The sequence below is a fragment of the Narcine bancroftii genome, chromosome 10, assembly GCF_036971445.1.
Source record: "Narcine bancroftii isolate sNarBan1 chromosome 10, sNarBan1.hap1, whole genome shotgun sequence".
Taxonomy (NCBI): Eukaryota; Metazoa; Chordata; class Chondrichthyes; order Torpediniformes; family Narcinidae; genus Narcine; species Narcine bancroftii.
The window spans coordinates 89,395,692-89,408,570 of NC_091478.1; the positions used below are offsets into that span (position 1 = coordinate 89,395,692).

Sequence of the window (12,879 nt, forward strand, 5' to 3'; positions counted from 1 at the left end):
CCATACAAGAGGAGATGGCTGGCTGCATAATTTTCTACTTGAAATAAGGGAAACAAAAAGGAACTCTATGGTGACCTGAAAGAAAGAGGTTATCATCTGGAAAACCCTGATGCGCAAATTTCTTCAGCAAGACACTGAAGTGGTTGATCAGAAGGAATCAGTTGTGGGTGTCCAATGAGCAATAAATCAAAGAACATTTCTGAACTTGTACACACATTACACATGTGTGCTTAGAATTAGAAGGGGGTTAAATTAGGTTAAGTTAATAGTAATAAGTTAAAATTTGATTCTGTTTTCATCTTTAAGGATAATTAAAAGCAACTTTTGTTTAAGTAACCATTTCTCGGTGAATTTCTATAGCTGCTGGGTTTTGGGGTCCTCTGGGCTCATAACACAATTCACGTATAAAGTGCTCATTCCAGGGTTTATTTAAGGGCATTTGTGTACATTTTAGTTTGACCAGGTAGAAATTATAACACTTTTTATACATAGTCCCTACATTTCAGAGAATCATAATGTTTGGGTCATTTGGCTTCACAGGTATTTGTGATTAGTCAGATATGTTTAATTATCTCCTTGGCTTGCTTCTAAGCTTTTGATCACTTTTGGAGCCAGTAGTTGCCATTTTTCAACACGAGGACCAGAGCTGTGCCAATGAAAGTCAAAGAAGCCATTATGAGGCTGAGGAGATAACAAAATAAAATGATGAAGATAGGGCATTATATGTGGTTATCTGGATTTTAGCAAGGCATTTGACAAGTTCTCCCGTGACTCACTCAGAAAGTCATGAGACACAAGATCTATGGAACCTTGGCTGTGTGCATTAAAAATTAGTTTCATTGAAGAAAGCAGAGAATAGTAGTGGACAGAATGGACGTCAATGACCAGTGGAGTTCCGCGGCATCTATTCTGGCACCCCTGCTGTTTGCGATTTTTGTAAATGACCTAGATGAAGAAGAAGAAGGATGGGTCAGTAAGTTTGCAGATGATATGAAGGTTGGGGAGTTATGGATAGTGTTGAGGATTGTCGGAGGTTATAAGAGATATAGAGAGAATGCAGAGTTGGGCAGAAATATGCCATATACTGTGAGTGTGAGTAGATGCATTTTGGAAGGTCAAACCAAAGGGCTGAGTATAGGGGTCTGATACTTAACAGCGTGGAGGACAGAGGGATTTTGGGTCAAAATCCACACATCTCTCAAAGTTGCCACATAGGTTGATAGGCCTATGAGATGCAGGGCTTCATTCATAGGGGGATTGAGTTCAAATGGAGAGGTCATGATACAATTCTACAAATCCCTGGTGTGACTGCTCTTAGAGTATTGTGTTCAGTTCTGGTCATCTCATTATTGGAAGGATGTGGAAGCTATGGAGAGGGTGCAGAGGAGATTTATCAGGGTGTTGCCTGGATTGAAAAATATGTCTTATGAATCAAGTTTAGCAAACCTCAGACTTCACTCATTGGAGCAAAGTAGGTTGAGAGGAGACTTAATAGAGGTCTATAAGATTCTGAGAGGCATAGGTGGACAGCCAGCACCTTTCTCCCAGGACAGGAATAGCAAATACCAGAGGACATCTGTGCAAAGTGAAGGGAGGGGAGTTTAGGGGAGATCTCATGGGTAAGTTTTTTACACAAAGGGTTGTGGGTGCCTGTAATGCCTTGCTAGGTGTGATAGTGGAACATTAGGAGCATTTAAGAGACTAGGCACATGGATTAAAAAAAAAGAAGATTGCAAGGTAGGAAAGGTTTAGCATTTTTGTTGGAATATAAAGATCAGCACAGCACACCTGTATCAGTAAGTAGGATCTCCACTGAATATCTTATCTAAAAGACAATACCAGGCAAATAATGCACCACTGCCTTGCCATCCAACTTTTACAGCAATTTGAATGGAAAGAAATGTCTGAGCTATTTCTCAAACAGTAATAAACTCGGTTCCAAGCAAAATAAAGAATTTGATTTTGAATAGTAGGTGGATGCAGGTTGCCCCTGCAGACTAAATGAGGATGTTCCACAAGCTGTTACCCAATTTGGCCATTGAAGTGTGGTGGATATCATGTCATGAAGATCAACTGTAGTGTACAAGATGGGAAAAAGTGCAAGTGAATTGCTGCTTTACCTCGAAAGACCAGTTGGATCTTCAGTTGGGAGGAATTGATGAGGCAAATAAACACTGCAGCATTGCTTGCAATTGCATGGGCAAATGCCATGAGGAAGGACGTGGTCGGTGGAGATGGGGGAGTGGATCAGGGATGCTCGAAACGTGAGTTTGGAACCTCATTGAAGGTGGCAGAGGAATAATTAAGCAAGCAATCTTTTTTTGATTGGTTTGCTGTGGCATTGATTCATTTCATCAATCAGTTCAAGTGCCCCTAAATCTTCTTTAAGAACTATAGCCAATAATAAAAAATTGTATTATGTGGCCAACTAGTTTGATTTATCTGCTATAGACAGCTCAATATACCATGTGCCTTGAATCAGCAACTTGGGTACTTTTATTTGTTACATCATGTGCTAGTCCAATTGAATCGCACAGCTTGTTATCTCTCTACACACAAACCCTAAACTATGTGTTATCCCGAAGATAAGAATCTGATTCCGCCGAGGCAGCATGTATGTTTCATACCTCCATCAAGCAGAACTTCTGACACCATGTCTGAGTCTCTCTCTCTCTCTCTCTCTCTCTCTCACACACACACACACACACTCTCACTCTCTCTAAGATAGTCAATAATTCAAACTAACAACAAGGATACTTGATTAAAAAACAATTATTTATGGTGTCGTTAGTGTATTTTTCTTTCTTCATGTTTCTTTACAGTGAAAGGTTCCCTGGCACATTTCCTACTAAACAATACTGCAATAACATAGAAGCCACAGGATACAATTCTTAAAGTGGTACCTATTCAATATTACATGTGACTCGCATCTTACAGCTTATGGGGTAAGATTCATTGTCATTACAATTTAAAAATTTTAATAAAGCATTAAATCTTGCCTGCATCTAAGATGTTGGGAGCCTTTAATATTCTGAGTCTTTCTGGACTTCTCTTCTAGACCTTCTTGGCTTGACTTGTTTATGTCATTTAAGAGCAAGAAACATGTGTTCCTTTACAGGCCAACAAACAATGTGATATGTAACTTCTATAAAGGGCATTTTGTAAAGGAAGCTGCCTCTACCACTTTTTCCTGGCAGATCCTTCCTTATGCCCAGTATCTCTCCACTATCCTCTCACATCCCTTCTAAATCCCACTTGCCTCACCTAAAGGCTGTTAACTCTTATCATAGATATTCCTATTCTAGGAGAAACAGTCACTATCCACCTTATCAATGTTCTTCATGATTTAATAGACCCCAATAAGATCCCATTTCAACCTCCTATACTCAAAAGAAATCAGGCCTCCTGTTTCCAATCTCACTCTCATCTTCCCTAATCCTGGCAAGAACTTTACACACCTCTTCTCGACCCTTTCCAATTTTAGAATGTCCTTTCTATTGTTAGGCAAACAAAACTGCATTCCATGTGTCACCTCACCAACGCTTTGTACAACTTTAACATCATGTCCTCACATTTGTATTCAATGTCCCAACTCATCTGCTGCACTGAGTCTATATAACATTCTTTGGCTAACCATCACCCCCCACCCCCACCTCCTCTTCTTCCCTAGCCACCTTTTCCCTAGATCTGTCTCTCTCTTTCTCTCTTTCCCTTTTTCTCTCTGTCTCCTTTCACTGAGTCAAAATCAATTCTCACCCCTCCTCTTATCATACACAATTAACACTTTTTGTTGGTCTGGACTCTTCCCCTGGCCAGTCTTCAACAACTTCCTGTTGTTTGCTTATTCCTTGAAGAAGGGCTCAGGCCTGAAATGTCGCTAATATACTTTTACCTCCTTTGGTCGCTGCAAGACCGGCTGAGTTCCTCCATAATCACCATAATTCACAGTGTCTTCAGACTTTCATGTTTCACTTTGGCTAATCTATGTCCAGCAAAGCAAATCTATGGGTTTATACAGTCAAAATCTGTTGTAAAATATTGTGCCGTAGGTTATAACAAAAATATTGGAATATATGTTCAAAATAAGAGCCAAAGAAAGCTAATCAGGAGTTCCTTAAACCTGTCCCACCATGAAATATGATTTTCCCCAGGCCTCATCTCTTCTTCTAAGCCATTTCTACATAGCGCTCAATTCCCTGCTATTTAAAAAAAAAATCCACTTCCTCTTTAAGTACTCCCAACGATCTATCCTCCACGACCATCTGGGACAGGCAATTCCAATTATTTACTACCCTTTGCAAGAGGGAGTGAATCGTTGGTGTCCTAATCTTGGAACAATGTCCCCTCTTTTGAAATTCTCCAAATAGTGCAACATCTCAGTATCTACTCATTCGATTTGCAAATGTAGAGATAATAATGAGTCTAACAATAATTTTATTGTTAAGGAGGAATAGTATTTATTATTATTGTCAAAGGAGTACTTTATGTTACAATATCATGTATTTGACATCATTCTGGGTTACAATCTAATTTATGGATTTAATCCAAAGAATTAGTTTATTAGACTCCTGAGCTTCAGTGTGTTTGTTCAATATTTTATTTTAGAATCAAACAGGAGGTACAGACTTTATGCAATTGGAGGTATCTTCACAGTGAGAACTCTCACTGAATACCAAGTCAGGTATGCACAGGTTGTGGTCTGTCTGGAGAAAAACCTGCAATTCAAATATCTCGCCTTCCCATCAGAATTCTGCTCATTGCATTCAAAGCTTTTGTCAGTTCTGTGCAGTGATGAAAATTATTCATTTCTTCTATTGATTAGTTAAAGTTGGATTATTGGATGAATTGAATTTTCTATGTAGTGGGTGTGAGCTACATGGGTATGAAATATTCTTTTAGAATTTGTGCTTTCCGACAATCTTGGCAGTGTCAAACATTAAATAAATTCAGTTGCTGCGCTGAGGATACTTAAAGAAATTTCATCTGTCCTGCAAAAGCAATTACGCATAAGTTTCCTTTAATTTATTTAAATTAATTAATTTGGAGATATAGCACATCAATGACATCGATCATATAATTTCAACTGTATTCTTCTCCTGGGTGATTCAGAATTCCTGGATTCTATTCTTGCTCGGGTGACCTTTATCTAAGGCTTCCATTTGGGTGCAAGGTTTTTCTGATAGGTTGGAATTTGAATACACCTTTAGCCAGGTTAAAGGAGGTCTTCTTCTGATGGTTTCCTTTACTGATTTTGTTGCAATAGAGTCACAATTATTTCTTTGTCAACCTCAATCCGAACAGAGGCAATGAGGTGGCTGCCAAAATTCATACTATTTCAACAAGATAGTCCACAGCACAATGGCACCTGCTTGCTTGAAGGAGAGCACTCAACTAGACAATTATTATTTTAACTTCTCATTTCTTTTGGAAAAATTCTTGTTTATGATATTTCTTTTGAATGAACTGAATATTCAGTCTTTCAGGAACTGAAGCTCAAATTTGATATGTTTAAGACCTGGAAATTTCAATTTTTTGGAGGGGTGATCGTGATTTGAAGGTTTGGGGTGAGGAGAGGAGGAATGGGAACCATTAATTTAGATGCTCTAATAATTGATCAATGTATCAGCCAGCTGATCTTTTCTTGTCTGTCAATGTCATCTGTTGTATCTTCATATAATACTTTTAGGTTGTCTGAATGTTTGTTTTCCTTACAGAAAATCAATTCTACAGTAGAATATGGGACAAAAACGTACAGATGAATCTCAACCTGTCACTCACATAATATATAAATACGAATAAGGATGGTGCGGTCTCACATGCCATTTAAAAACAGTAAGTTACACGTCTGTACTTCAGACATTGGATTAGTAGGTTCTTAAATTGTCTTTAAACCTTTGTTCTTTGTTCGACTTTAATTACCTTTAATAATGCATTTCCTACCATTACAATTAATGTGACTGCTGCAAGAACCAGATTATTAAATACTTCCTTTTTGATTTGATCACACACTGCAAGAATTGCTTATTCTTCTGTCCCCTTAAGCTTCATTTGATAGTCCTCTAATTGTATTCTGATGAAAGGTCAACCACACCGGCAAAGTTGCTACCTGACCCTCTAACTGCTTTGTTTTACTCCAGTAGTCCTTGCCTAACTTTATTGTGAATGATTGTGTCAAGGTGTTTTGAGTGAGGGGGGAATATATTTCATTGATTTTCACCCCACATCGATACTGCATTTAATGCGTTAGCAAAAGAAGATACCCAGGTTAAATTTTGTTATTTTACTTATTTTATTCCTGGGTTTATGTAAAACTAGTACCCACTCACAACCTTGATTTTAGGAGATATTATTTCAAGATCGTGTTTTCTACATTTGTTGTTTATGCTTTCTAGTGTGTTGCTTCACTGTTTGGTTCTTCTTTAGTTCCACTTTTCACTTATGGGACTTTCATTAGATTTGAAATTTCTTTGATGGAAAGGAGAAAGTGAGACTACTCACAGGCTATAGACAGTTCTTGAATAGCTTTTCATTCTGATTACATAACTACTATATATGCCTTTAATTCTCTGCATTTCAAAGAACACCTGCTGATTGTGGCAGATTATTCCATGAAATAAATTTTTATCAGGCAAGTTGCAAACATTTTATTTATTATCAATTGATGGCTTCAAGCATTATTTTTCTTTTACAAATGGTAGGATTGTAGGCTGCACTGAGGAATATTTAACAAATACTAATGAATTATTATCTCTGATTTTTTTTCCTGAAGGTTTTGCAGATTCACATCAACAATGAAACAAGATTTTGAATGTTAAAATTACATAGTTTGTTCTTTGTTCAATGAATTCTATGTCAGCTGGAACTTCTGTTACTGAAAGCATAATTCTAGGCCTTTCTTTCTGAAGCTAATTGTTTTCTCTTTGGTTTACAACCAACTCAGATAATTAGAAAAAGATGTTTGTACTTCATGTGAAACTGCTGTCGTTAGCAGCTAAGCCCGACTTACTTAATGGACTGAAATTAAGAAAAGTTGATCTGACACTCGTGCTCTCAAGTTCTTTGCAGTGCCTACTTTGCGATGGAAGTTACAGCTAACCTCCCAATGCACTGATCAAAATAAAAATAATATTAGAAAACCTGGAAGAGATTATTTGATCCATGGAGTCTTGGTAGAACAATCCAACAGCCTTTACAAATACTCTGTGATAATCTGTCATCACGGCCTGATATGGGGGCACCAGTACCTCTGAGTGGAAAGCCCTGCTGCCAAAGGTAGTGGACACAGCCCAGTACATCACAACAAAACTCTTCCCACCATTCAGAAAATCTCCAGGGAATGCTGCCGTCGGAGAGCAGCAACAATCATCACCATTCAGAAAATCTCTAGGGAATGCTGCAACAATCATCAAGGATTCACACCACCCAGCACATGCTCTGTTCTCACTGCTGCCATCAAGAAAGAGGTGTAGGTGCCACCAGGCTCAGGAACAGTTCCTACCCCCTCCACCATCAGACACTTCAACAACAAACTCAATCAGTGATTCATTTAAGGGTTCTTACTTTTCACATTGTCTATTATTGAATATTTAATTTTTGAGTTGCACAGTCAGTTTGTTTCCACTTCCTACTTTGTTTACATTTCTCTCTTATGTACACATATCTTTTCATTTGCACTACCAATAAGTAGATATTCTCCCTGGCCCACTGGAAAAAGAATCTGAGAGTTGTATATGATGTCATGTATGTACTCTGACAATAATGGGTCCCCAGATCTAGCCTTCTGTAGGCTGACCAGGCAGGTTTCTGAACCTAAGGACTGGGACGAATGTAAAGCTTTGTGCATCCCTATTGGACTTCCTGATGAGTTCCCCAGTGGAACACAGGTGCAACCCTGGAGAAGATGGTGCCTGTTGAAATGTCAGCCTCCACTATCTCTGTGAAGTAATGGATTGACCATTGGAAGCAACATTGAATGGGCTGGAAGACCTTATGTCAGTATCAATGATGAAAATTTTAATTGCTGTTCAGACCTGGACTCTGTCTCTAAAATTAAATGAACTTTTAAAAATCCACTGATACTGCAAATCTGAAATAAAAGCAGAAAATGGAGGAAACAGTTCTTCAGGCAGAGACAAACAGAGCTGATGTTTCTGGTCATTCTAGGACAATGTTCCACTTTGCAAAGAGACTGCCTGATATGCTGTGTGCTTCTAGTGTTTTATTCCAATAAGTATTCCATCGTTTGTGAAATATATAAATATAAAAAGTGCAATGGAAACATATGAATTTGAGTCGTTTATTGTCATCTGATTGCACGAGTACAAACTGATGAAACGGCGTTCTCTTGTCCTTGGTGTAAAATACACAGACACAGAAACAAACAATACTCACATGCCATGCAGTGTACAGACAAACAATACACATGCAAGACAATTATTCATATAGATAAATAAATAAATAGATAGACATTGTTTCATGGATATGAGAGTCTCGGATGGTTAGTGTGACCCATTCCTTTGGTTGTTCAGCGTCCTCACATCCGTGAAAAGAAGCTGGTCCTCAGGCTGGTGATGCTGGCTATGATACAGTCCTGATAGATTGTGTTGATGGCAGGGAGGGAGACTCCAGTGATCCCCTCTGCCGCTCTCATGGTCCTGTGGATTGATCTCTGATCCATTTCTCTGCAAAAATCATATCATACTGTGATGTAGCCGGCCAGGACGCTCTCGATAAAGCTCCTGCAGAAGGTTGACATAATGGTGGCCGATTGCCTTCCCACTTCAGTATCCTCAGGAAGTTCAGTCCCTGTTGCATCTTCCTGACAAATAAGGAGATGTTGTGTGTCCACGAAAGGTCACTCACTGTGAACTCCAAGGAACTTGGTGCTCTCCATTCTCTCCACTACAGAGTTGTTAATGAGTAGTGGAGGGTGGTCATTTTGGTTCCTCCTGACGTCCACAATCATCTCCTTTGTCTTGTCCACATTGAGATTCAGGTTGCAACATATCACAAGATTTTCCTCCTCTTCTCTGTAGTGAGATTCATCATTGTTGCTGATGAGGCCGACGACTGTTGAGTCATCTGAAAATATGACACTGTTGGAGCTGGATCTGGTGATGTAGTCATGGGTCAGTAGCATGAACAGGAGCGGAAAAATGCCCAGACTGATGCCATACCAAACAGAATGTCTGCTCCGCTGGAAAAGACCTATGTGATTAGGAATTGTTGAGTATTTATTTGAACCTTTGTCTAGCTCAATCTGCTAGAAAACAGATGACATGTTAAGAGCTTTGAAAGCTGGCCCTTCCTAGCCAAGTAAACAAATCAACAATCAGTCATATTGGGTATGTGTCCATCTTTACTTATCTGTGGCTTATTCCCTGGTAGACTTCAGATCCTAATGTTGCCATCTGCCTTTACTACGTTATTGGAGCAGTTCAATCAGAAACCTTGACAGATTCAATAACATTTTAATTCTGTAGTCTCTTGATCTCTTCTCAAATCTTTTACTTTTAATTGTATGGTGCAGAACAGATAACAGCATAGCAGAGTATGGACCCTTTTGCCCATTATGTTGTGCCAACCTCAATGAACTTACTTCATATCAATCTAACTCTTCGCTCCCTTGTAGCCTGCAAGCCAATCTAATATGCTTTTTACACAGCCACTTCATTCTGGGATATTATTCCCTTTTTCCCAGAACACATGCTGTGTATAAAGCGCAGAACTGGAATGGGGCTGCCATTCTAGTCCCATCTTTTATTCATCTAGACCCCTAGCAATTTTCGCGAAACACCTGCCGTGTGAACTGCACTGCAAGTATTCCGTGACCAACACAGGTCATGATGTGTATTGTGCACTGTAATTTTCTTAGTATAATGTAAACGTGAATTTTTTTAGTGCTGCCTGCTCTCTCCAACAGCACGCTGTCCCACACTGTTCTGGGGGTCCACTGCCTTTTCTCTCCCCAGGCCTGCTGTCATGCTCTGTCCCAGCAGTCCGCTACCTGCTTTCTGTTGCTACCCCTAACCTAAACCCTTCGCCTAGCCCTAACCAGAACCCTAAACCTAACCCTATCCCAAATCCTACACCTAACCCTAACCCTAAGGTGTGAATATAAGGTCACCAATTATGCAGGCAATAAACTTACCCTAGGACATACCAAAATGCACCACAGGTCCTGGAAAGTAAATAAGACACCGATCCCACTAAGAGCTAGTGACAGGCACAGGGTAATGAAAGCATGAGCCAACTGAGAGTGGCAGTTTATAGTAACACGGAATCTTTGAGAGAGGAGACCAGTGAACACAAGAAGGATGATCATCCTGCTGCCCACATATTGACAAATCAACCTGAACCCTAACCCTAAACCTAACCCTAGATTTGATACTCGGTCTGCCAGATTGTGAGGGCAATCACAAAGCACAAAGATTTGACACTAGATCTGCCAGATTGTGATCAAGCTAGTTTGTGGGTTTGACCTTAGCTTGAATGGTCTGAAACCCACTGCCCCACTCCCCCAGCAACAGCCTACCATCAGCCCATAATATTACAACAATAGGTAGAGGTGATTAGTAAGGGATTCATTAAGGTGGTATGTGAGAGGAAAGAAGAAGTTGGAAATCCACTTCTTTTGGTCAATACTTGCAGTAGATTTTCCCATGCTCTTTTATAAATTGTATGTGTTTTATTAAATTGTCCGTGTATTTTCCCACACTCTTTTATACATTGTGTGTGCATCTTATTAAATTGTCTATGTATTTTCCCATGCTCCTTTATACATTGTGTGTGTATCTAATTAAATTGTATGCATTTTGTCCCACACTCTTTCATAAATTGTTTGCGTGTGTGCTTTACTCCTGCTATGATTTTTCCAGATCCTTCTATTAATTGTTGTGTGTTTATGAAAAGTAATGTTTGATAGCAAACCTTTGTGTCCAGACTCATCTCTCATGGACCGACATTTTCTCAACACAACAATGACCAGTGCAAGGACCAACAGTGTTTCTCACCATTATTGCCCTAATTTCAACGTGGTTTATAAAAATGGGGGAATATTTTTGAGCCATTTTTTGGGAAATACAAGTGGGTGTAACATGCTGTCAAATATGAAATATTTGAAATACGTGACATTAGACACAGGCGCTGGAACTGCTGAGATACCGTCCCACCTCTTTTGTTTATGGAATCCCTGTATGCTGTATAAAAAGGACTGATGTGGAAAATTGCAGGTTTTGGTTATTCGAAAGCCAGAATATCGGAGGCTCTTCATAATGGAAAATCATGTGAATGCTGTGGAAAAGCATATGAGTCTTTTAAATGTCCCTGTTGTATCAGCCTCCACCATCATCAACAACAATGCATTCCAATCACCAACCACTGTTTAAAAACTTACCTCTGAAGTCTCCCCTAATCACACCTATACTTACCCTAAACAGATATCCTCTGGTATTGGCTGTTGGGTAAAAGGTGCTGGGAGTGCCCCCTATCAATAATCTTCTGCATCTCTATTTATTTGCCTCACCATCCAAAGAGAAAAGTCATAGCTCCCTCAGCCTTTCTTCTTAAAACATGTTTTCCAATCTAGGCAGATTCCTGGTAAGTCTCCTCTGCCTGTTTTCCCTCTTCCGCATCCTTCCTGCAATGAGGAGATCAGAACTGAGCACAATAGTCCAAGTCTGATCTAACCAGAGTTTTATAGAGCTACAACATTACCTCACGGCTCTATCCCTTGACCAATGAAGGAGAGCAAACCATATGCTTTCTTCACCATCCTATCAACCTGCATGGCAATCTTGAAGAATCTATGGGCTTGAGCCCTAACGTCCCTCTGTTCCTTCACGCTGTTACAGCTATGCGGCTGCAGGGGCTGCAGAAGCCCTGGAAGCAAATCCATGGATAGCCAGTGACTCCGAAGGGACTCTCTTTTGCTTCTCTTTCTCCTATTGTTAGGTCACTGGGCAATGCTCACGGCAACACTTTGCTGGCATTAGGGCAGACAAAAGTTAAAGCATATCATGTATGTTACATTTTTAATGGATTATTAAATTACAATAAAGAGAACATTGAACCCTGCCATCCTTCCTGGCTATAAGGACTTTGTCCCTCATGGGTTCAGGTGCAACCCGTAAACTATATAAAACAATTATATTGGATCAGTTTTCATTGTGGAAGATGCTAAAAAAATGTACTTTGGCCAAACAGGGTGAATAAAGTAGAACCAGAGAGATGGAGCTATTGGGTTTCCAAAGGCATTTGATAAGGAGCCACGTTACTGCACAAGGTAAGAGGGACTGGGGTCTAGGGTTAGGGACAATATATTAGGGAATTCGGTTAGGGAAGAGACCAGAGTCATATTAAATAGATTATCTTTGGATTAGTAAACACTATCTCCTGGGGTCCACATGGACCATGAGGTTTCAAATACATTATAGCCAAATGTGCTGAAAATTCAAAAATAATGATCCATGTGGAATGAAAAAAAAATCATTATTATTTAAATAGAGTGAGACAACAAAATGTTGGAATTCATGAATTTGATTTTTAAAAAGCAGCAAATAATTTGGGAAGCTAATAGAAATGTTGAATTTTATTGCAAGGAGGATGAAATTCCAAAGTAGGAAAATGTTGATGCATCTTTCCAGGACATTGATAGAATGGCATCTTGTGTGCAGATACTAGTTTTTGTATCCATATTTAAGTGGAGGCAGTACATAGAAAATTCACCAGGTTGATTCTGGGATGAAGGGAATAATGTAGGAAGCCATGGCCAGAAAAGCAGCAACCTGGTGCAATGGAAGCAAATGGGGACAAAGGGACTGATTCCATGCAAGTGGTGTATACAGGGTTATAAACATGGTTTTTGGCATTCATGCCTTC

At 39.4% G+C, this 12,879-nt stretch overlaps 1 long non-coding RNA gene across 1 annotated transcript; it reads left to right on the forward strand.

The window, feature by feature from the left end:
• The first annotated feature begins 2,826 nt into the window (after positions 1-2,826).
• Positions 2,827-12,283, forward strand: LOC138744053 (uncharacterized). Its single transcript, XR_011345236.1, has 3 exons — positions 2,827-2,945; positions 5,715-5,832; positions 12,205-12,283. It is a non-coding gene; the product is annotated as an uncharacterized lncRNA (long non-coding RNA).
• Positions 12,284-12,879: the final 596 nt, after the last annotated feature.